The following is a 22977-nucleotide window of genomic DNA, read 5'->3' as shown; positions in this document are numbered from 1 at the left end:
TTGTTATTTTGGCTGTCACTCATGGTGGCTAGTTTCCCTCTGTTTTGAGATCTGACATTGGAGGGGGGTTCTTCCTCTGACCTTTTGTCCTATGTGAGTTATAATTCAACTTCCGCCTTACTACTAGTGAGAGCTCAGCCTGCCTGGTTCCCCTTATGACTCACTTGAGAAATAAGTACCTAAAGAAAATCAAGCTTTATTTATTTATTTTTTTCCCAGAGACAACAAATTATAATCCTGTAGTGCTGAAAGAATATTTCTCGCTTGACCATGTTTTTAAAATTTTAAATTTACTTTGCCTCTGGAACGAATACCTCGTCACATTATTCATGTGTGCTGTGTTTGGCCTTTACCTCCCCTTCCAGAAGGCAACTGTGTGGAAATGTTGGCATCACTGCTCTTTGCTACTGAGTAGGAATGACACTAGCTCTAATTAGATTGCCTTTATTATAGAAACAGACAACCTTAAATGTCTCCTTGTGCGTGTTTTTTAAGCAAAGGTTTCTCCTATAGAGTGACCTGCCTCATTATCTTATCTAATCGTATCTGGGCTTCTCGGTTCCCACCTCCTCAAGTCACCGTCACCTCCTCCATGGGTTAGAGCTGACCTCTTGACTCCCTTCAGACACTCCTCAAATCTGTTCTTCTTACAACCACTTCAAAAACCAGTTCTTAAAAACATATATTTTTATTTGAGATGACCAATAAAACCAAGAAGAAACTGAAGGCTTTACCAGGCACTTGTTCAGTCATACAGTAGTCTCAGTCTAAAGAAAAGGTCCGGGGCAGAAAGAAAGAAAATTAAAATGGGGGTGAGAAAACATAATGAAGAAGAAGGAAAAGGGTAAAGGGTTGCAAGATGCAGGAGAGAGAAAAGATAAAAGGAGAACTGAGAGCTGTTTGGAGAAAACACTATCCATTTTCATCAACTATTCTTTTCTTTTTTTTAACATTCCCATTATGGTTTATTACAAGATATTGAATATAGTTCCCTGTGCTACACAGTAGGACCTTGCTTATCTATTTTATCTAGTTTGCATCTGCTAGCAATATTTGGCATCAACTCTTCTTTTAGTTAGAACCCATGAACTGAGCATAGGAATGGTATAGAAATCACAGGGTGGGAGAAAAGGAAAACCGAATGCGTCTCTTGCTCTAAGCAGGCACAGGTGTGATAAATCACATGCAGCCTGGCAGTATATCCCATTAGACCTTGCCCGGGCACAGGCTTTGGGGGCTTGGACAGGCTCCAGCGGCAACCCACGAGCACCACAGACCTCCCAGGCTGTGCTGTTTGCTTGAGCGTAAAGCTGTTTGCAAGAGAACACGAGGGTGTTTGAAACAGCTGAGTTGTTTGGGGGCTGAACTGGCTTCTACTCAGGAAATCTGGGGAGAGGGAGGAAGAAATACACATGTATTGCCTGAAGACCGAAACAGGACTGAGGCCCTGACAGATCTGATCCCTCTAAGTAAAACCCTGTTTGCAAAACATGCATGGTTTTCAGAATTTACTAAGCTAAAGAAGTGTAGAGTATAGGGTCACACCTACTTGTCATTCTCTGCTGTCTAGACTAGGAGAGGGCAGATGAGGGACTCAGGAATAAGAACAGACATGGGGGCAAGGCAGGAGAAATAAGAAAGACTTGATTCTTCTGTTATCTCCAAGTTGCTTCTTCTAGCTCTGAGTGATACAACAATGACTTTTGTTGCACCTCCTCCAGTGCGGTACCTATTTGTCAAACTGAGCCTTCATTCCAAATATTACCTGAGGGCAAATCAAGAGCATCATCAGCATATTCCCTGAAAAAAGGTTTGTGGTGGAGGGGAGGGGGTCTCATCCAATATTCGTACATTCTTTCTTTTTCTTAAGCATCTAATGGATGTAAATCCTGTCTCATGGAAACGAGAGGCACAGATGCTGAAGCTTCACTGCTTGGGTTCCGTATCCTGGCCCCGCCTTTGCTAGGTCTGCGATCTTGGATGGGTTACTTAACCTCTCCTTACCACAGTTTCTGCATATGTAAAATGTAAGAATTCATTTTGTTAGTAAATATAAGTTCTTGGAACAACTCCTGGCACATAGTAAGTACCGTGAAGTGTTTGCTATAATAATCATGCCTCCCAACCCCCAATGTCAAGTCAAAGCTGGTCCCAAGGGCTCATTCACCGAAGTCCTTAAGATATCTAATACAAATCCCTTTGGTGGCTCCTTCTTTCCATGGTGGTACAAAGACTTGGGGATTATGCAGTCCAGGTGAGGATAAGCAAGGAGTCATATGGTTGTTAATCCATGCACATCCGTCGTCACTCTTCCACCACACGGTGCCCTGGTCAAGCAGGTCAGGGCTCTTCAAGGTCATTGAGTACACAGAGATGCTGGTCATAATCCAGCTCATGATGTGGATCCTTACCACAGCTCTCAAGGACATGATGCTCAGTACTCAGCCTCCACAAGCTCCAGAGAACCATCCACAAGCTGAGGTCCTGGCGCCTCCGGGTGGTGTGCAAGGGAGGACAGGTGTTTGCCATTTTATGTTCCATGTCCTGTCCTTCCCAATGAGCAGTGTATCACCTCTGACAAGTCCTTTCTTCCTCTAATAGCGCAAGTTTACGTCCCTTTCCTCTTTGGGAACATCCATCCCAATCCTCTTCATAAGTCTAGGATTAAAGCAATAAGGTTCTGTTAACAGCCCCGTGGGTCTGTGGGAAGCCCAGACCTCAGCAACACAAAGTTACCCTCGTAAGATATTTTTGCCTATACCATTAGTCCATGGCAGAAAAAAATACACTACTTATCAATCTTAAATCACTAAAAGTGGGGAAATTACATATTATATTGCTCCTGCTAATGTAGTAAAAGGTAAAGAGAAACACCTTTGAAGTATTAATGCCAAAAATATAGTTTGTGTGTTTGGGGATGAATGGGATGCAGAGATGACAGGAACACACTCTTTCCCTTAAAGAATGTAGCTTCTAGTTTGGATGTCACAATCTTTAAACTCAGCAGGCATGCCTTAGAATAATGGCATGCAAATACAGAACAGTTCTGGCAAGCCACCGTGAGCCATGTTGCTTTTATAACTCATACATCTAGTCATCCTCTGTTCTGCTTTACTCCCTAAACCGACCCTTGTGACCAGATCTGTGAGCAACAAGATAGCCTCATACTTGAGTGGTTTCTTCTATTGGTATTGGTTCCCAAAGTCCCTATTAATAGAAACTGAAGCTCTGAGAACAAAGCTCTGGGAAGGAATAGACAGGTGTCTGCATTTTCGTAGGAAATTCACTAAGCTGCAGCCAAGGGAGTTATTCAAAAACCCAGGTTAGGGCACCGCAGTCAGAGCTAGGAACACCAGTGTATCCCAAGAAGACTTTTATTTACATCTGAATACAATCTCCATCTCTGAAAGAGCTGCCTGACTTGCTTGCAGGCTGCTGTGGATATTTTGGTGGGAAAGTCTGCTTTGAATTCAGGGTAGCAACACACAGCTTCTTGCACCTCCCCTCCTGACACCTGCCCTGGAGCCACTGAGAGAGGATTCCTGAAAAAGAGGGCCGGCCAAAACCTTTTAGGCTTTGTTGCTATGGTAAAATGGCCTTTCCTCTCTGCTGCAGATATGGGAAAGGAAATACAAGGAAGTTTAAGAAGATGTAGTTTAAATAGCATTGGATTGATTCCAAATGGCTTCATTTTTGCCTAAGAGAGTCCCAAATCAGATCTAAAACATGCACTGCTAGATTTGTAGGCTTTCCTTCTAGCTATCAGATTCTGCTAATTATACTCCAAAATGTGAGAGAGATTTGCTTTGTTTCTTGAATCAAAGCACCAGTCTTTCCTAAAATCAGTGCTAACCATTTTCAAATTCCTCATGTGAATCAAGGAATTTTCTCTACAGAGGCAATATAGTAGAGTGGTTATGAAAATGGCCTGTGGGTCAGAACAAAAGCTGAGTGAATAAAAATTCTCTGCTGACCTTGAGTAAATTACTTGCTTCTCACTGCTTCACAGGTTTGGATCAGAAGTGTGTTCTAAAGGCTAAATGCTATAATGAATAAAAAGTGTTTGGTACAGAGCCTGGTACATAATGAAGGGTTCATAAGATAATGATCATTATCTCTATGTTGTTGGCTCACATCTAGTAAGTGTATTTTCCATTCTGAATTGCTAAACTCATCCCCACTCAGGAAAATAAAGTCATGAAGACTTCATTTATTTATGTGTTATTTAGTCAGCCACATGGCTAACATTTGGATCACAGACTCTGCAAATATAATTAAAGCCATGGATCTCCTTCTCCCAAAAGAAGAAACACAGTACCAAGATGCAACAATGTTCATAGCAGCATTATTCACAATAGCGAAAAGGTGGAAACAAGCCAACTGCCCACCGATGGATAAATGGATAAACAAAAAGTAGTATATACATACAATGGAAAGAAAATACATTCCTTTAAAAGGAATGAAATTCTGACACATACTACAGCATAGATGAACCCTGAAGACATTATGCTAAGTGAAATAAGCCAGACACCAAAAGACAGATATATGATTCCACTTACTTGAAGTACCAAGAGTAGCCAAATTCACAGAGACTGAAGGGGAAGGGTGGTTGCCAGGGTCTGGGAGAAGGGGAGAGTTTGGAGTTACTATTTAATGGGTAGAGAGTTTCAGCGTAGGATGATGAACATCTTCTGGAGAGAGATGGTGGTCATGCTTGCACAACGACGTGAATGTACTAATTGCCACTGAATTGGACACTTAAAAATGGTTAAAACGGTAAATTTCATGTTATGTGTATTTTTCCACAATTGAAAAATAGTAGTACCAGGGGACACTGGCTTAGTAAGTCTAGAGGAAGACAAATATTTTTAAAGCAGCTTTATTGAGTTATTATTTACGTACATACCGTGAAATTCACCCACTTTAAGAGAGCAATTAGTTATTTTAGTAAATTTATACAGGTTTGCAACCATTACCATAATCCAATTTTAGAATATTTTCATCACCCGAAAATCTTACTTTGTGAACTCTAGTTGTGCCTTTTCTACAAATTTCGTAAAAATTAAATCACACAATATATACTATTTGTGTCTGGTTTCCTTCATTTAGTATGTTTTTGAGATTCATCCACATTGTTGCATGTATCAGGATTTCATTTTTTCTTGCCTAGTAGTATTCCATTGTGTGGATAATTGTTCATCCACTCACCAGTCGATGGACACTGGGGTTGTTTCCCGGTTTCGGCTATTATGAATAATGCTGCTGTGAACATTCATGAACAACTCTTCACATGGACATAAGATTTTATGTCTCTTGTGTAGATACCTAGAGTACAGTTGCTAGGTTATAAGGTAAGTGTACATTGAACTGTTTAAGAAACTGTCAAATCATTTTCCAAATTACGTGTACTATAGTTTACATTCCCACCAACACTATGTGTAAGTTCTTGCTTTTGATGTTGTTTTGTTTTATTGTTTTCATTCCATTTCAGATTCCATTGGCATCTGATGAGCGTCTGTGTATGTGGGCAGAAAGAGTATATTGCAACCAGTTGATTATGTATTTAGTTGTTACCTAAAATGTTGTGGTCTATGTGTAACCACTGAAAAAGAAATTCTTATTGCTCTCAATGTCCTCTTTTTCAAAAGATAACAGAAATTTTGTATTCAATCCTACAAGTTTTTTTTTTTTACCTTGCTCTTTTAACCTTTCTCTTATCCCAGATCCCGGGGGTCTGTAAGTCTGGGTTACACCAGCTCATAAGGAAGTGTTTAATAGCTAATGTGCTACTTTTTCAGGATTATCTCGATATTTAGGGATAATTGTAGATTGGGGAAGAACATGTCTAGTTTCAAATTCTGGCTCCACCACTAACCATCTCTGTGTCTTAGGGGACATTATTTAACCTCTCTCTGTGACATATTTTTTTAACTTAAAGCGGAGATAATAATAGTTTTACCTCATAGCGTTGTCATGAGAATTGAAAAAGAAAACACATGTAAAATACTTAGAACAGTGTCTCATATATTATACATACTTCATCAGAGGCAGAATCCAGAGATATTGTGGGTTTGGTTCCAGAACATTGTAGTAAAGTGAGTCACATGGATTTTTTGTTTGTTTGTTTCCCAGTACATATAAAAGTTATTACACAGTATATTGTAGTCTATTAAGTGTGCAATAATATCATGTCTCAAAAATGTATATACCTTAATTAAAAATACTTTATTGCTGAAAAATGCTAACCATCATCTGAGCCTTCAGTGAGTCATAATCTTTTCCTGGTGGGGGGTCCTGTCTCCATGCTGATGGCTGCTGACTGATCAGGGTGGTGGGCGCTGAAGGCTGGGGTCACTGTGGCAATTTCTTAAAATAAGACAACAATAAAATTTGCTGCATCAGTTGACTCTTCCTTTTACAAATGATTTCCCTGTAGTCTTTCAAAATTGGAGTCAATCCCCTCAAAGCCTGCCCCTGCTTCACCAACTAAGTTTATGTAATGTCCTAAATCCTTTATTGTCGTTTCAAAAGTCTTCACAATATCTTCACCAAGAGTAGATTCCATCTCAAGAAACCCCTTTCTTTGCTCATCCATAAAAAGCAACTCCTCATCCACGAAAATTTCATCATGAGATTGCAGCAATTAAGTCACACCTTCAGGCTCCACTTCTCATTCTAGTTCTCTTGCTGTTTCCACCACATCTGCAGTTACTTCCTCCACTGAAGTCTTGAACCCCTCAAAGTCATCCATAAGGTTTGGAATCAACTTCTTTCAAACTCTTGTTAAAGTTGACAATTTTGACCTCTTCCCATGAATCACCAATGTTCTTCATGGCATCTAGAACAATGAAGATCGGAATGCAAGATTTCTTTGGTTTTCTAATTCTTTGTTCCTTCACCCTAGAGGCACTCGTAACATGATCCTTTATCCTTCTCTGCTACTCCTGCTGCTCTGCAATACAGACACACACATGCACACGGTATGGGATTGTAAGATCTAGTACTATTCATTGGAAGGATGCAGATGGGATAAAAATTCAATGGAAAAAGAGAAATGTTTTAATGATGCAGATTAATAAAGGAGGATATTAGGTAAGGATAATTTTGAGCTTAATTTCACAAGATATGTAAAGATTTATAGTATATGCAGGTTTATATAAAATGATGGGACAAAGCTGTGGATGACTGTTCTTCCTCCCACCCCCTCCTCAGGTGGTCACTATAGTCAATCTAGGCTCCAAAGACAGCAGAGAAAATCACCACCTATTATGGAACAATTCTTTGTAGCCTTACTCTCAGTAGAACTCACAGGAATTCAGGGATTTAAAAAATTCAAAAATCCAACCATCTCCCTTTACTAATGAAAAAACTGAGGTCTAGCGAAGCTAAATGATAATTTTGAAAGGACTGATTTTAGCAGAACTAGGACTAGAATGCTGAAAAACACTCTTTCTACTAAACCATGCTAGGTCAGCCAATCTTAGCCTCTTTAAACGAGAAGGAATGGTCATGAGAAAGGAAATAAGCAGCTGCAATTTTCTTTCCTATATCAATCTGACGCTTGTATTGCATCAGCTCATGAGCTCTCTAAGAGTAAGGGCCATACTTTCATTCAGGGGACAAGCTCTCTTGTCCCCACTGGAACCCAGTTCTGATATTGCACCCCGATAGGACTGTGGTGCCCCCTTCATGCACACACTGCAAGCATTAGGCAGCCTTAACTTCTGACCTCCCTTAATTTCACCCTCCTTTTTGGAGCACCTGCAAAAAGCCTCGTCTCCCTCACTATCCCATCCTATTGTCCCCAGCCTCTAGCTCCTGAAGATCCTGGTGGGAGGTTCATAACTAGGTCAACAGCAATAAGAGCAGCAGTTTCTCTGCGGCCCAGCCCATTTCTAGTTCTTCTGGGCTTTGTACCAGAGTATTTCTTGGTTAACGGCTTCTATGAGAACCCAGTGTGACTGAGTAACAGGGAAGGATGAAAGACTTAAGTCTTGCCATGAAACTTTCCTCCAAGACATGGAGATATTAAAAATACAAGGATATAGAGCCTGAAAATACAAATGTATTATCCAAACACTAAAGCAGAGTAATTGACAGGATGAATTCCAAGGGGTGTTTAGACTTCTTGTGGCTCTACAACTATATTCCAGATCTATCGTTCTCTTACGTAATCATCAATTTGGGAGTGCAAATCCTTCTAGTCCAAATCTGGGTTCATAACACTACACAAAAGAAATAAATACAGAAGAATGGACTATATATAGTTAGCATTTATGAAGCACTTAAAATTTGCCAAACACTGTTCTAAATCTTTTACCTAGAGTACCTCCTGTATCTTTCATAACAGTCCAAGATAAGGCAGTTTTGTTATCTCTATTTTACAGATGACGAATCTGAAGTTAAGTAGTAAGTGGTACCGTGAAGCATGAGCCCAGGATGCCTGGATCTAGAGCCGGTGCTCTTATAACCACAATATCATTGGTGCACATAATATACCTTCAATGCTATTCATGGTACTTGAATTTCTATGACCAGTGCAAGTCTTGCCTCTGCTTTCTGTCTTTGTCATTCTTTTTGCTAGTCTATCTCTGACATATTTCCTCTTTCATTTTGTTTCCCTTCTGTGTCTTATCACTACTGTGATATCAGTAGACATACTTTAATCTTGGGCTTATAGGCGACTGACCCTTGCCTGAGTGCAATGTTGGCTCTCTTTTTTGAGATCTGTATGTTAGATGTTTCTCTATCCAACCTTTCATATGTATTTCTTCACCTGTTTCCTCCTTTCCTCCCTTCCTTCCTCCCTTCATCAAACTATCAAGTTAAACTATATGCAAAACTAATCTAGATCAGTGGTTCATATGGGGTCAATTTTTGCCACTGCTTACCCCACCCCCAGAAAGAACACTTGGAAATATCGGAAAACCTTTTTAGTTGTAACAAATAGATATGTCAGAGAGAGGGTTCTACTAGCATGTAGTGGGTAGAGACCATGGGGGCTGCTAAACATTCTACAGTTAACTCAAGAGCCAACCAAAACCAAAGAATTACCGATCCAAAATGTCAATAGTACCGTTGCTGAGAAACCCGTAACAAGATGGAGAGTAAGCAAAGATGTCACGAACAGTTCATTGTCTAGAGGAAGGGAAGATAGACAACAAAAATATGACAGTAGTACATATGGTTAATTGCTGCAATTAAAATATGTTCAAGTTAGGACGTACAGAGGAAATAAGTGTGAGAATAAAGGAGACTGCCTAAGAAGGCTTCACAGGGCATATAATAATACAACTGGGTCCTAAAAGTTCAATAGAATTTTCCCGTGGTGACAGAAGGAAGAACTCTGGCAATAGAAAGAATGAGGGATAAGCACAGTCATTTGGGGGAAACTCTCACTAATTTGGGTTGCTGGAGAATATATTACAAAGACTTTAGGTTCCACATTACAAGTTTACCCTTTATTTTATAGACAGCAGAGAATCATCCCAGGGCTTAAACAGATATGCAGAATCAGATGTGCTCTGCGGATATTACAGTTCACAATGTAGACTGGCTTCTGTGAAGAAGAGACAGCATCAATACTAGATAACTAGAGGCTGGGAACACAATATTGAGGACATCAACCATGACAGTGGGATCTGGGGTAGAGAAAGTGAGTGAAAATAAGAGAAGCTTAATAGACAGACCCAACAATGTTTAATAACTAACATGTAGATGTTGAGAAAAAGTCATTGAGAAAGCTCCCTAGGTTCTGGCTTAGGCAGTTATGCAGAAACCATGCAATGCAATATAAAGGGAGGAGCTGGGGTTTATGGGGTAATGGGTGGAAAGCATCTTTGCATTTTTAAATTGAGTGTATTAAGTTTGTGGAAACTGTGAAGTCGTAGAAATTGAGGCATTCAGGAAGCTGTTGGTTAAGCCTGGAGCACAAAGGAGAGGTGGACATTGCATAGGCAAGTGGAGAATAGGGGGAGATGGAACTGGGACATAGGGAGGTCCCGGAAGGGGACAGTTAGCATTTCACTACTCAGTGTTGAAGGAGAGAAAGCAAAGCAAGCTCAGACCTAAGTGACCTTGGTAGCTATGGCTTTCCATTCTGATGGTGACGCCCCAATAGCAGGAGTTTTCAGAAAGTAAAAGGTGCCGAGTCAGGCTGGGAGATAGCATTATGGTTCTGATTATGGGTGAAGAGTCAAGTGGCCAGAACTAGACCCATGACTCAGGCCTAGACAAGCAGGTTGTTTAGAGTAAGGACTCTGGGCTCGGCAGGAACTGAACAGAAGGACAGCAGACCGAGATAGAAGAGCAGGCTGGGCTAAAAAGTTAAGGTTGATTGTGTACACAGGTAGTGGGGCCCTAGAGCCACCAGCTGGTAGGTTGGCGAGTATTCCTTGCCCTGTGGATAGTGGACTCAGACAGTGGGCAGAGCTGAATCTCTAAGAAGACAGCTTTGGGGCAAACAGCTGACGGGTCTGGGAAGGCAGGGCTAGCACATGTCACCCAGCCAAACCACGTGGAATCTGAGGTTCAACCTGCATCAGAAGAGCGCTTTTCAGAGAGGGTCCCCTTCCATTATGTCTCATGCTTGTTATTTAGACTTTGTAACTTAGTGGCACTGGTACCTCCATGTCTTTTGATCTGCTTTGTGAAATTGCATAACTCCTAAAGGGTACCGGCTCAGGCTTCATCTTAAATGAATCTATCTTTGACAACCCTGGGAAAATTCAATCACTGTGTTCAGGGGGGACCCCAAATATAATTTTCCAATTATGTTATTATAAATATGTTCTCCTGAATTGCAATTATTAATTTACGTGGCATGCTGTGTTTTTCTTGATATTCCTGGTGCCTTGGGTGTAGTGAGAAATCAATACATATTAGTAGGTTAAAAATAGCAATAATGATGTTCTCTTAATCTGTGTGTTGATTTGTGTGTCCTTGACATTGAGTTTATTTCTTAATCACTGGTCTGTCCCTTTTTCTTAAATTTGTTAGTCATACACATACACATACACACACACACACAAAAAAAATTTGTGTTTATTTAACAATGAAAAACATTCCATCTCTATGAGGCTGGTACTTTCCTGTTTTAATAAGCTGTCTCATAACCATCATCCTAATATTATTTGACTGGTGCATTTGGGGGATAAAAAATGTTTAAGCTGAAATTCTCAAATTATATTTGGCAGAATGTGACATGTTTTCCCTCTCGCAGCACCAAACTATACAGAAAAATACCTGATCAAATTTCTAAAATAATGTAAGTGTTTTAAAAATGATGTAGAAGTGGTCTCGGCTTGAGCCTGAGCTGTACCCACCACTGGGACTCAGGTATGTTTGGATTTGACTGGCAAATTACTGGGACAGGCAGGGCTCTGGCATCCCACTGAATGTGAGAAAGGAGCCTACGGGAGGAAGGATAGGTGTGAAATGTCCAGAGGACTGAGTTCCCTGGACCAGAATTAGTGGCTCCTGGTTGAGCCCTATAGGAGACAAGGTGAAGGTATAAGATAATCAAGCTGTTTGCACAATGTCATGGCCTCCTGCAGGCTCTAGAGCACAACGAGTTCTGCATCCATGCTCTGGTGACACAGTCTAGGAGAGCAGCTTCTACTGAAGTTTGTGCAGAATCCAACATAGGCTTGATGAAGTAAGAGCTCTCCTCTGGCATCAAGAGGGCGTACAGATTTTCTGGCACGGATAGAGATGCTCCGTGGTGGGCACTGTTGGAGGGGCAAGGGTGTGGCTTTCCGCACTGGCTTTACCAGGAAGCACACACTGAAGACGGTACTGAGGCAGGACAGGAAGAATCTCACTGATGCCATGTGGCCATTGTAGCCCAAGAGATTGTTTGCAAGCACAGGTGACAGCCCTCCAAGTCACTCCTGGAAATGACTGGATTCGATTTTGAAGGCTTTTGGAGATTTTGTGGGAGCAGGTGGGAGATGGCATTTATGAAGCTATTACTATTGAGTCTTTGCTAATTATAATCACAGCTGGAAAAGCCTGTAGAAATATACATTAAATTATTTGCTATAGCTGCATTTAGATTCTAGTCTAGCAATAGATGTATAAGTGATAGGTTAGTTTTCTCCCTTATGTAAACAATTTGTTCACTTATATTTTTATTTTTCCCACTTACAGTTTTATTTTTTTTCTTCCCTATGTGTTTTTAAATGGGTATTTGGAAATATTTATCTATTTATTCAGTAAATACCTTTTCAGGATCTGTGAGACATAATGGGTAATTTATAGGAATCCAGATCAGGCAGATACGGGCTTGAATTCTGTCCTTGCTACTTACTAATTGGATAAATTTGACCATAGGCAAATTTCTTAAACTATCTGTACCTCAGTTTCCTCATGGGAATAACACACACATGCAGGCACCTACACACAGCTACCTTATTGAGTTGTGCAAAAATATACTTAAGATACGTCAACATCTGACATCGAGTAGGTGCTCATCAGTGTCATAATTATGTCATAATTATAATTATTGCCACCCTCAACATTATCAACTATTCTGTGCATGGCCTCATGTTATGCCCTGTGAGGAAAACAGAGGAAAAAACACCTCCCAGTCATTGTCAAGGAACTCTAGTCCTCTTTTTACCTGGTTAAGTCTTTTTTTTTTTTTTTTTCTGGAACAATCACGTTGTCATTGAAAGATGGACTTTCTATCTATGATTCTTCTCTTCACGTCAATCCTTCCTCCTTGGCGTTTGTGAATGAAGAACAGAGCCTTCCTTGCTAGTCTCTGCTCAGTGAAGTAGGGACTATGCGGGTGTGCTTTTGCTTCACATGGTTGTATTTCCTCTCGTTAATGTTTTCCTTGATTCCACTGGGGAAAATGCTGATAAAGATGGAGAAAAGAAAAGCCTAGAAAGAGTGACTGGTCTGTGCTTTCTCACCAGCTGTATGCAGCCGTGGACCTTTTCCCCTCTGGTGTTCTCCAGTTCTCACCTGGGACGTGTTCAGGACATCATTTTGGTTTTCGGGAAAGGATACACATGAATTAATTTTTAATTACCCTTATGAAGGAATTGGTCAAATAGTCAAAAAGGAAGAGTAAAGAAATAGAGGGCTGTACATGCAATAGGATCTCCAACTTCTGGAATTTGCTAATTCATCTTCGTGGCTTCCCTGTGATAGGAAACTGAGGCAAGAGGTGGAGGGTGAGTTAACCAGGGTCAGTTAGTGAAATTCTTGCAGAGTCAGGAGCAGAAGTCAGGCCTTGTGAGCAGCGAATCCTGGGCCCCATCACTTGGACCATCACGGTCGGCAGCTCTGGTCCAGGAGCGTTCAGGAGGCCGCTGACTGATGCAGGAGAAACAGGGTAACGTGTTATCTGATGAGTCACTGTGGCAGACTTATCACCACTTTTTAACCAGATAAATCTGTTCTTTTCCACTCAAATAGCATAAGAAGTCAAGGAATCAAATGAGAGGAGCCGTAGTTCTGTTCCGAGAAAGAAGAGTGAGGCGTGGAGGGAGTGAACATTGACTCTGCATTCTTTTCACATTTACCCCTTGAAACGCTCCCTAGAACAAAACCAAATCCAGGCACTTTAACATATGTTATTTTGCCCGATGCTCACAAGATCCATGAGCTGAATCTTACATTAATTCAAACGAAGAGAGGTGAAATGATTTCCCAGTATCACACATGAGAAGGTGAGAAAGAATTGAGTCCATATCTTCTGATTTACCTTTTCTTTTACTCTGTAACTGTAGTTGCTAATAATTTCATGAAATATCCCAAAATACCTTCTAATTTTCTCTAAATATTTTAAGTATTTCATGAGATTCTTTACTCTGATTTATAATAGTTATCCCCTTTCCTGAATTCCTAAGCTCTCATCATTGAAATAGCTTGAGATTTCAATTACATTTTGTCTGACCAATGAGAAGAGAAGCACCCAGGGCAGGAGCTGTGCTCAGTGCGCCCTTCTGTCTTGCAAAATACCATGGGCACGTGTTCAATAAACATTTGTTGAATCAAGGAATTCTTTCAGATACTTGTCTATTTCGTTCCTTATTGTCCTTGTGTGTCTCATTTTGAGCAGTTTTCCTGTGTTAAACACTACGCTTAGCACAATTCACCCATTTCCACATTTAGATACAATTATCATCTTCCTTGTATGGTTAAGGAAGCTGAGGATATGGGGTTCCTTTTCATAAAGTTGCAAAGTTTGGGCCTTCATCAGCCTGATCTCAGGGGCCAACCTCTTAATCACGACAGCATTTTGCCTCAAGACCACCTATCTGTGTGGTAGTGGGACCTGACCCCAAGAGCACTGGCTTCTTGGTTGTCAGAGTCATTATTAGACACTCCACCGGGGGAAATCAACCAGTCAAAAAGCTGTTCATTCCCTCCCTGCCAATGAGCTCCCTCCACCCGGACTAACATGGTAGCCCCCCAGGGTCACTTTCTACCCTGGCACACACACTGCGAGTGAAAAACGCTGGGGAATCAAACTCCAACGTTAGTGCCATAGATACGCCACCTAATCACCCTCCTAAAATCAGCAGACGGAGTCCCCAGAATGCTAAATTCTTCTCTTCATTCCCCTCTGCCTCTTCTGAGGCTTTCATTTGAGCCTTTCCCTCCCAACTCAAACCAGATATGTAAGGATGGCATTATGTTTCTTCAGAGCTAATAGCTAGACCATGAAATCATTCAGCAAGCAACTCCCAAGCCATGGGAATCCGTCGTAACAAATTTCCTTCATTTTTATAACCCTGAATATAGAAGAGGGGCCAGGAGGTGGATGAAAGAGAGGAATATTGCCAGGTATTTTTAACTTTGTCCCGGGGAAGTTGAAGTGAGAGCAGCCGAGGTCAGATTAGAAGCAAGATCTCCTTGGAAAGGCTGGGGCATAACAGGGGCCTGGTCGACCCATATTGGATTGATTATGAAGCAGGAAGTGAAATCTGACATGGCTGACACTTAACACCTTCACACGCATCCTGTCTCCTAGACGATGAGAATAAAGATATTGTATTTTCAGTGGCACTGACATTTTTATACCTCTTAACGAAAGGGGAAACAACTCTTTGGGCCGGGTTGAAAGGATAAGGAAGCAGAGAACGCCTTCAACAGCCTTTGGGAAGATAGGTGATGTGAGGAGGAAGTTGTATACGGAAGGAAACATCAAATCCTATATTTTGGGTGAATAAAGCAAACAAGTTTGCCTCAGCCTGGACAAAGAATGGTTTGGGTGAGAGCAAAAAAAAAAAAAAAAAAAAAAAAGAGCAAGTCAAAATAGAGAAATCCAATATTGATTTCTTTGTCACCTGAAAACATTTTCAAAATTGCGTTAACTGTTTAAGGCTACTTGAGGATACATGGAATTGAAGCACAACTGTAAGTGTCTAGATCAACAGCACATTCTGACTTGATAAACTGACAACCACTTATAATAACACAGTCTGGAGATTTGAACAGACCCCCGGAATCACCCCTTTCGGCAACACCTGCCCCACCTCTAAGAGCTTTCCTTCTGAACATCTGAAGGCAGGCAGGGAACTATTTCTACCAGCTCTAGCAAAGAGATACCTCTACTTCCCTCAGTAACCTTTTTCCATGCATAACAGCAGGAAATTATTTTTTTTATTCCAAACTTAAATCTCTCTTGTTGTAATTTATGAACGTTTCTTCATATTTCATATTGGGTGAAAGTGGGGAAGAGCCAGCCCACTACTGTTTCTTTCATGGTAAGATGTGTGGTTGATTCAGTAGCACCATCCATTCTACTGTCTCCAAAGGGCTGGGTGGGCAGGCCTTTATCTGTAAAGAGGAGCCACAGCCTCCAAATATGATGGGCCTCAGTACATCACTGGGGTGGTGAGACGGGGTGGTACCATAGGAAACACCATAAAGTATGATATCAACAGCAGTAACAGCTACGATGACGGCACCACAGCAACATTTCATAATGTTGAGGGCATTTTCACATAAATCATCTCATTTGGCAGCCATTTTAATTCTTACTTAAAAAAAATACTTTTAATTTACGTGCAACTCTTGCCTCACCGTCACAATAGCCCATTAAAATTTCCAGAGAGAAAACAGAAATTTCTTGAGACTCTCTAATATCTTTTTTAATAGATTTCATTCTTCTCTTCTCCAAGGTAGGTTATCCTCATAACCTCATATTCTACTTTCAGTTCTTTTCTGTGCTCTTTTCTACATTTGTATGATTCCCATGAAGTGATTCTCTTTTTCTCCTTTCCACTTTCATTTCATAAGATTGCATAATTCTTTTTGTAACTGTTGTTTTCCTGCTTTAAATCCACTAAACCTGCCCCACATCTCCCTCACAAACCTTTGTATCTCTCTCTCTCTCTCTCACACACACACACACACACACACACACACACACCAAAAGACAAACAAACAAGCAACAATAGCAAAAGGAAGAACAATCTTTTGGTTACCTGGATCAAACATTTCTTATTTTTCACCAGAGAGTACATGTGATGGGTTCTGCTTGTCCTTATTATTATTAAGCAGGTACTCTTTTTTTGTTTTGCTGTGGTTATTCCTACCACTTGCGTGTGCCTGCACTTGCTTGCGTGTGCGTGAATGTGTGGGAATTCCCTCCTAAGCTCGCCTTACTATGCTACAGAGACACAGCATGGGTCCCCACTTGGTGGAAGGTATTTGAATGCATTATTTAAGCCAACTGGCATTAGGAATTTGATCAGTTTTAACTTAGTTTTTGGTTGACTTAACAGCTACCTTTGTGGGAAGGTCATAGGATTTGGAGTCGAAAAGACAAAAAGATTTAGGTCAAAAAGACCTACCCCTAACTGTGGGACCTTGGGTAAGGCTCTAGGGCTCCCTGGGCAGCTGTCTCTTTTAGCAGCAACATAAAAACTGTTCTCTGTGCAATTTTACTCATTCTTGGCTCATCTGATATATATTTTTTTCTATTTAACCTTCGCACATGGAATTCTAGTGGTTTTATAACACCTATGACACACAGTATTTCTGCATTGTCTTGGAAAGGAATTGTTTGATCAATCAGATCTTTATAAATAAGTAACCTTGATGTCTTGCTTTGGGGTTATTCTATATTACCTCTGTAATTAAAAAAAACCAAAACCTTCTCCTTGCCCCTCTGTGCCCTGGCTGCAATGTCTGTCACATCCATTATTCTGTCCCGGCTTCATGGCAAGTTTCCTGGCCCAGCTTTGTAACAGGAATTTACAAAGCTTATTGATCCTCACTTTACAGTATCATCCTCTTGCTTCTCTCAAAAACATGTCCCTAATGGCTTCTTTCCTCCTTTATACTAATTGTTTTTGTCTTTCTCCTACTTGCCATTAGCAGCCAAATGTAAATCCCGTCCCCCTTGTAACAGAGCAGCCTCTGCATTGAGAATGGCCAGCTCTTCTTCAGGAATTTCTCCCCGCCTCTTAGTTTCTAAGCTGCCATGCTACGGCTCCATTATTTTACTCTTCCTTCTTTGATTAATGACCATATTGTGTTCAGCTGTTGTTTACCTTGATTTTTTTCTCCTTCTCTTGAAGGAGTTCAACACAAAAGCTCTGCATCACCTCTCCTTCAGGCCGCCTTCCCTGGCTATCTTGTCTCCAAAGCCCCTCGCCACCACCCCTTCTCCCTCACTCCTAGAGGGCTGGAGTTGGAGCTTTGATTCAACTCTTCATCATTCATTGCTTTCATCCTGTCTTCACGAACCTCTTCCTTTTTTGGTATTTGTTTTCTGCTATTTCTGCTCAAATTTCCTCACCTTTTTTTTTTTCCTGTTCAAGAATTCTATTAAATAATTGCACAGCTGGAAATATCTATTCACCTCTTTAAAGCTGCTGGCTTTATATTTTTTCCTTCAAAGTTTTCTCTCCCTCTCCCTCCCTCATTCCCTCCTTCCTTCCTTTCTTTCTAAATGTTCATTGTTTTCTGAAATTTTTGGAAGGAGTACAGGGCATTCTTTATTTCTCTTATACTTTAAATTTGTTCTTGTTTTAACAAGAACTTGCTCACCTTTCGTGTACTTCTGTCAACTTGTTCATGTCTGAGAAATTTAATTTAGCCTTTACTAAAGCTTGACTAAAGCAGGTACTATTATTCATTTAACGCTCCTCAAACTCTACCTCTGTGTCCATAAATCCAATCTAGTCTGTTTCTCCACTTTTCCTGGTCAGTGTATGTCATTGTTGGGTCATTTTCACAAGCAGCCAGCCCATTCTCACCAGGTGTGTTAGAATTCCACTGACAATACCATTTTTCTTGCCATGTGTAAGATTTATAATATACATAACAATAACTATTATCAATACTATTTTTCAGGTAAACGTAATATTTAATGAGAATTTGTAGTGTTAGGCATTATACTAGATCTTTTCTCACATTAACTCTTTTTATAGCTGTAAAATAGTTTTTGAGGCAGGTAAGTAGCCAAACAATTTTATAGGGTTTTTTTTTTGTAGATATAGATTTTTATAGATAGAAACAAAGGATTGACAAGGGTCATTACTACTGAGCAGCTGAATCAGAGTTCAAATGTATGTCTCCCAATTCCTCCTATGTCACACAAGTCATTTTTTACCTTAACGTTTTTCTGTCATTCAAAAAGATCATGAAGTCATGAACACACTGAGAAATGGAGACAATAATCCACATAACTGATTAAATGTGAATGTTTTACCCTATTTCAGAATTGTTATTAGTTGTAGTGCTGGTATGTGTTGTAGCAGTAACAGTAGTAGTATTTTACATAAATGAAATATTAAAATTGCAGTTGAAGACCTCTATGCACTCCAGTCCAACCCTCTTATACTGAATTTGGTGAATTATTATTATTCTCAGCCAACAAAGCCAAGATATAGTGTTGTGCTGAAGGAAGCATTTAGTGTTTATTGAATGATTTTGTGTTTCTGTTTGTCTTGCTTTATGTTCCTAAGGATCGTGTGTTTTAATTGGTGTCTTGTTACATTTCTCTCTGCAGCATTCATAGATGGCTGAGGTCGGGGGCATGTGTGGAAGTTAAGGATTGCTCTACTCAATACACTGGTAGAGATGGGAGGTCCTGCATTTCCCAGAAGCTGGATAGTCATTTGCATTTCATAGTGCTACTCGAGTCATTCCTTATTTAACTTTCGTGATTTTCTCATTTTTGAAGAATGGGATAAACTGGGTAGCTTCTTTGAGTTGAGTTTGAAGAGCTCTTAATTATTTATTGAACCCACTTTCAATGAACTAAGTGTAATTGTAAATGTGGCTTTTGTTTTTCCAACTTATGACTAAAGTGAAATTAATGGAAGAGTTGGTACCCTATTTCCAACTATGGAATTGGGTCTGGGGCGAAATAGAGTATGTGTTGTGTATTATTAGAATGACTGTGGACAGGGCTAACTGGGACCATCCCAGATGTGCTGGTAACTGAGGACTAGATGATTATGCTTCTAAGAGCCACGGACCTGAGCTTTTGTATTTCAGAAGACTGATGGGGAACTTACCCAGTTAGGTTTTCCATAATTTATGTAGTATATTGGGCATTTCAATAAAAGGAAAACATTTTCACAAAACTAATATTACAGCAAAGCATCAACAAATAGTATCTTTGTTACAATAAAGCTAATTATTATTGTATGCCTACTTGGATCAGACACAGTGGAAACTACTTTGAATATATTTCCTCATATAATCCTCATAATTGCCCTATTAAGTATTCTTAGTCTCATTCTATAAATAAGGCAACTGAGGCTTAGAGAGTTTAAGCAATTTATACAAAGCACCCAGTTATTAGCAAATAGAAAAAATTCTGTCTAAATCTGGTAATAGGAGCTGAACTTTCTCCCTGCAGAGGCTGTCAAATCATAGTACTTAATGTATAAAAGTTATCAAGCAAAGTAGGAAAAAATTAAATGAAAAAGTGAAAGATTTGTCGGCTCCTTTATGTGTTTCCACAGCAAACACTGCATATTAGCCATCCTGTCCAACTTATATTGAATTTTCAGTTATTTGACCTTTTATCTGTTTCGTTATCACATCACATCATTTTAGTCTTGTGCAGCACTAAGTACTAATAAAGGGAAGTTCAGAATAAAACATTTTTTTCCTCTAGCTTAGCCGTTCCCAAGCTTCATGGAACTACGTAGCATGTTCTTTATTTTTGCACAACACACCTCTTCCCAAAGGAGTTATGTGAATGTTTGTTTTTGTCTTCCAAATAAAAGATAATAGTGATTACAAAATGAATACTGTTTCAAGAATGTCCTTATGCTCTTAGGATATTGAAGACAACAGCAGAGTTAGTCTCTGCTAGCACAATGCCTGGTACATAGTGAATCATCACTCAATGCTATTTAATATCATTATTATCTTTAGTAAAAGAAATCATGACAAACATAGCTGCAACAGTGCGAGCATGAGATATATGGAGACAAAAACCCATAATGACAAAATTTTGACTTTTGATCTAGTTATCTTGGCACAAAAAAATGACTAGTTTTGAGTATATGGCACATTTTTTCTTAGGCAAAAAAGACTAGTTTAATATTTGCAACATGGAATTTCTAGTAGAAATTACACTAACCAGGTTCTTATTTATTTCTGTTCTAAAAGATAACCGTTCATGAAATAAAGGAAGAACCTCTGCTTTCATAAGAACTTATATTACATGAAAATATTGCCTGAGGCTCAGATCCTGTGAACAGTCATTTTCATAGGACTTACTTAGAATTTTCACACACGTTATTCTAGCCTTTAAAATGCTCTAAAAGTGTAGCTGCAGCAATTTACAGACAGGGAAACTGAGCAGAGGTTAAGTGAATTACTCAAGGACATGGAACAAACAGCTCACATTTTCCATCTCCAAATCAGGGTGTTTTGAAAATTCAACCTCCCATCTGTGGAGCACATTACCAGCACTAATTACCATAATAAACTGTGGGAAATCCGATTCAGAACAATGAATTATTAGGCTTGGATAACAAACAATTAGTCACTACCAAATTAATAAATATGTAACATTTGTGTTTTAATTGTTTAACTAGAGTTTCGCTTGTGTGCTTGGCCAAGGCAATGTACCAGGCATTGTGCTAGTAGAGACAAACTCCACTTGCTGTCTTCAAAATATCCTAACAGTGAAGTTCAGATCTCCTGCTGTGGGGAGTGTAATAGACTAACCACTCTATCTGCTGATCTTTTGGACCTCCCACTGTGATCTCTATGCTCTTGGTGAACTATTTTTTTTAATATGCAAAACAAAACTATAATTTAAGGGTTACGACTTACATAGTATTATTGTAATACATGCTATTTTTTTCCCAGAAATTGAGCTATCATAATTGTTTTGGTGTTTGTGTATATAGGATATGCCTAGCATTACATGTTGCATTTTACTGCAAATTTCCATCAAGACCATAGCTGAAAATTGTGTTCATCCATCACAACATTAAATCACACAAAGATTTATTTTTTCCAAAACACTTTCTCCCTCATCTAAATTAATATCATCTAAAGATAAATATACCCAAGACATTGATTTGGGCTGAATAGAATTTTATCACACCCGATTTTACAGAGCCGAAAAAGGAAACACAGGGAGTTTAAGTAACTTTGCACATATCACTTGACCAAGTTGGTGGGGTGTAAGAAGGGATTTGAACAAAGTTGGTTCAGTTCTTAACCACTCTGCATTATTACCTCCCAAAGTCTTGCCAATCAGTTAAGCAACAAGATTTTAAGGAATAAGATTGGAAGTTACAAGACAAGAAAACTTTGGTTTCAAATTCTGACAGAGAAGATTTCAATATAAAATTCTTTACCCAGACAAAAGATCAGATGTGGTGATAAATATTTCAGGTATGCTGAGATTGAAAAATTAACTTATTACCACCTTTTCTCAGGATGATATTAAAACAACAAAAAAAATGATTTTCAACAAAATTTAAAGTGAAATGGAAACAGGAAGAGGATGTTACATCCAGCAAACTGGCCATCCAACACAGGTGGTCATTAAAAGGAACGTTCAGGATGGTAGCTGTGTAGATCTAGAAACAAAACAGTACAGACTAGGACAGAAGGACAGGAACCGATGTCTTTGGGAGTTTGCCAGAGAAAAAGAGATGTATTTGAGTACATGGAAAATAATATTGATAGGCCTATAGGAGAAAGATTGGAACTCTTGAAAAGATATCACTTAGTTTGTTCATAGAAAACTAAACATATGAAAAGTTATGGTAATGATGAACTCCAAAAACAGCAACAACAATAACAACAGCACAAGGTTTATAAGGAGGGACACAACAGCGAACAATATTTGGAAGGTTCTAAGAATATAAGCTATTAATTTACCTAAAAGTTGTGATATAATTATGTTGGAAAGCTGGGAGTAGGTGAATTTAGGAAGACTGGCGTGGAAATGCTAAATCCTTATCTCCAATGGCATCTTGTCAATAAACAAGGCTTAAAATTAAAAACAATACTCAAGGCTAGTAGAATCACATGCTGTTCACAAATATGGAAGCATCAGTCATGTGAAATAGCTAGAAGAGTTGAGAATAGTTGATTTTGGGATAAAAATACCTGAGGAATGGGATGGGGTAGGATACTCTTTCAGTTTAAGACTTTAAGAATTATTTGACATTAAAAACTATACACAGTTATTACTGATATAACATTAAAATTATTTAAAATTTAAAAATAAAAATACTTTTGCTACATGTTTCCCAATATATCAAGGAAGATTCTGGAGCAGGAACAGAACTGGGGAGAAGAGAGAGCTGTCTTTCCCTTGGACCCCAGAGTGGGTCTTCTATGTTAAGATCAAGGTGGACAGACTCTGGAGGAAAGAATGTGACACATGAATTTGAAACGTTGGTTATTGGTCCTCAGATTATGAGCTGTGAAGAGAAGGTCGCCAAAGGTTTTTTTTTGTTTTTGTTTTGTTTTGTTTTTTGCTGTTCCCATCTATGCAGGCACAGACCTGAGTTCCTT

General features: G+C 39.4%; 1 long non-coding RNA gene across 1 annotated transcript in view; it reads right to left on the bottom strand.

Annotated features, from left to right (window-relative positions):
- Window positions 1–669: 669 nt before the first annotated feature.
- LOC136794538 (uncharacterized) overlaps window positions 670–22977 on the bottom strand; it is a 30769-nt gene continuing 8461 nt past the window's right edge. Inside the window, exons 2-3 of the long non-coding RNA XR_010841502.1 lie at window positions 6038–6838; window positions 670–2658 (exon numbers count right to left, since the gene is read on the bottom strand). This is a non-coding gene — a long non-coding RNA (uncharacterized lncRNA). The remainder of the gene's footprint in view (window positions 2659–6037; window positions 6839–22977) is intronic.

This window comes from Kogia breviceps, chromosome 7 (genome assembly GCF_026419965.1).
Source record: "Kogia breviceps isolate mKogBre1 chromosome 7, mKogBre1 haplotype 1, whole genome shotgun sequence".
Lineage (NCBI taxonomy): Eukaryota > Metazoa > Chordata > Mammalia > Artiodactyla > Physeteridae > Kogia > Kogia breviceps.
The sequence above is the reverse complement of the archived record's forward strand: the minus strand, read 5'-3'. Positions and strand labels throughout refer to the sequence as shown.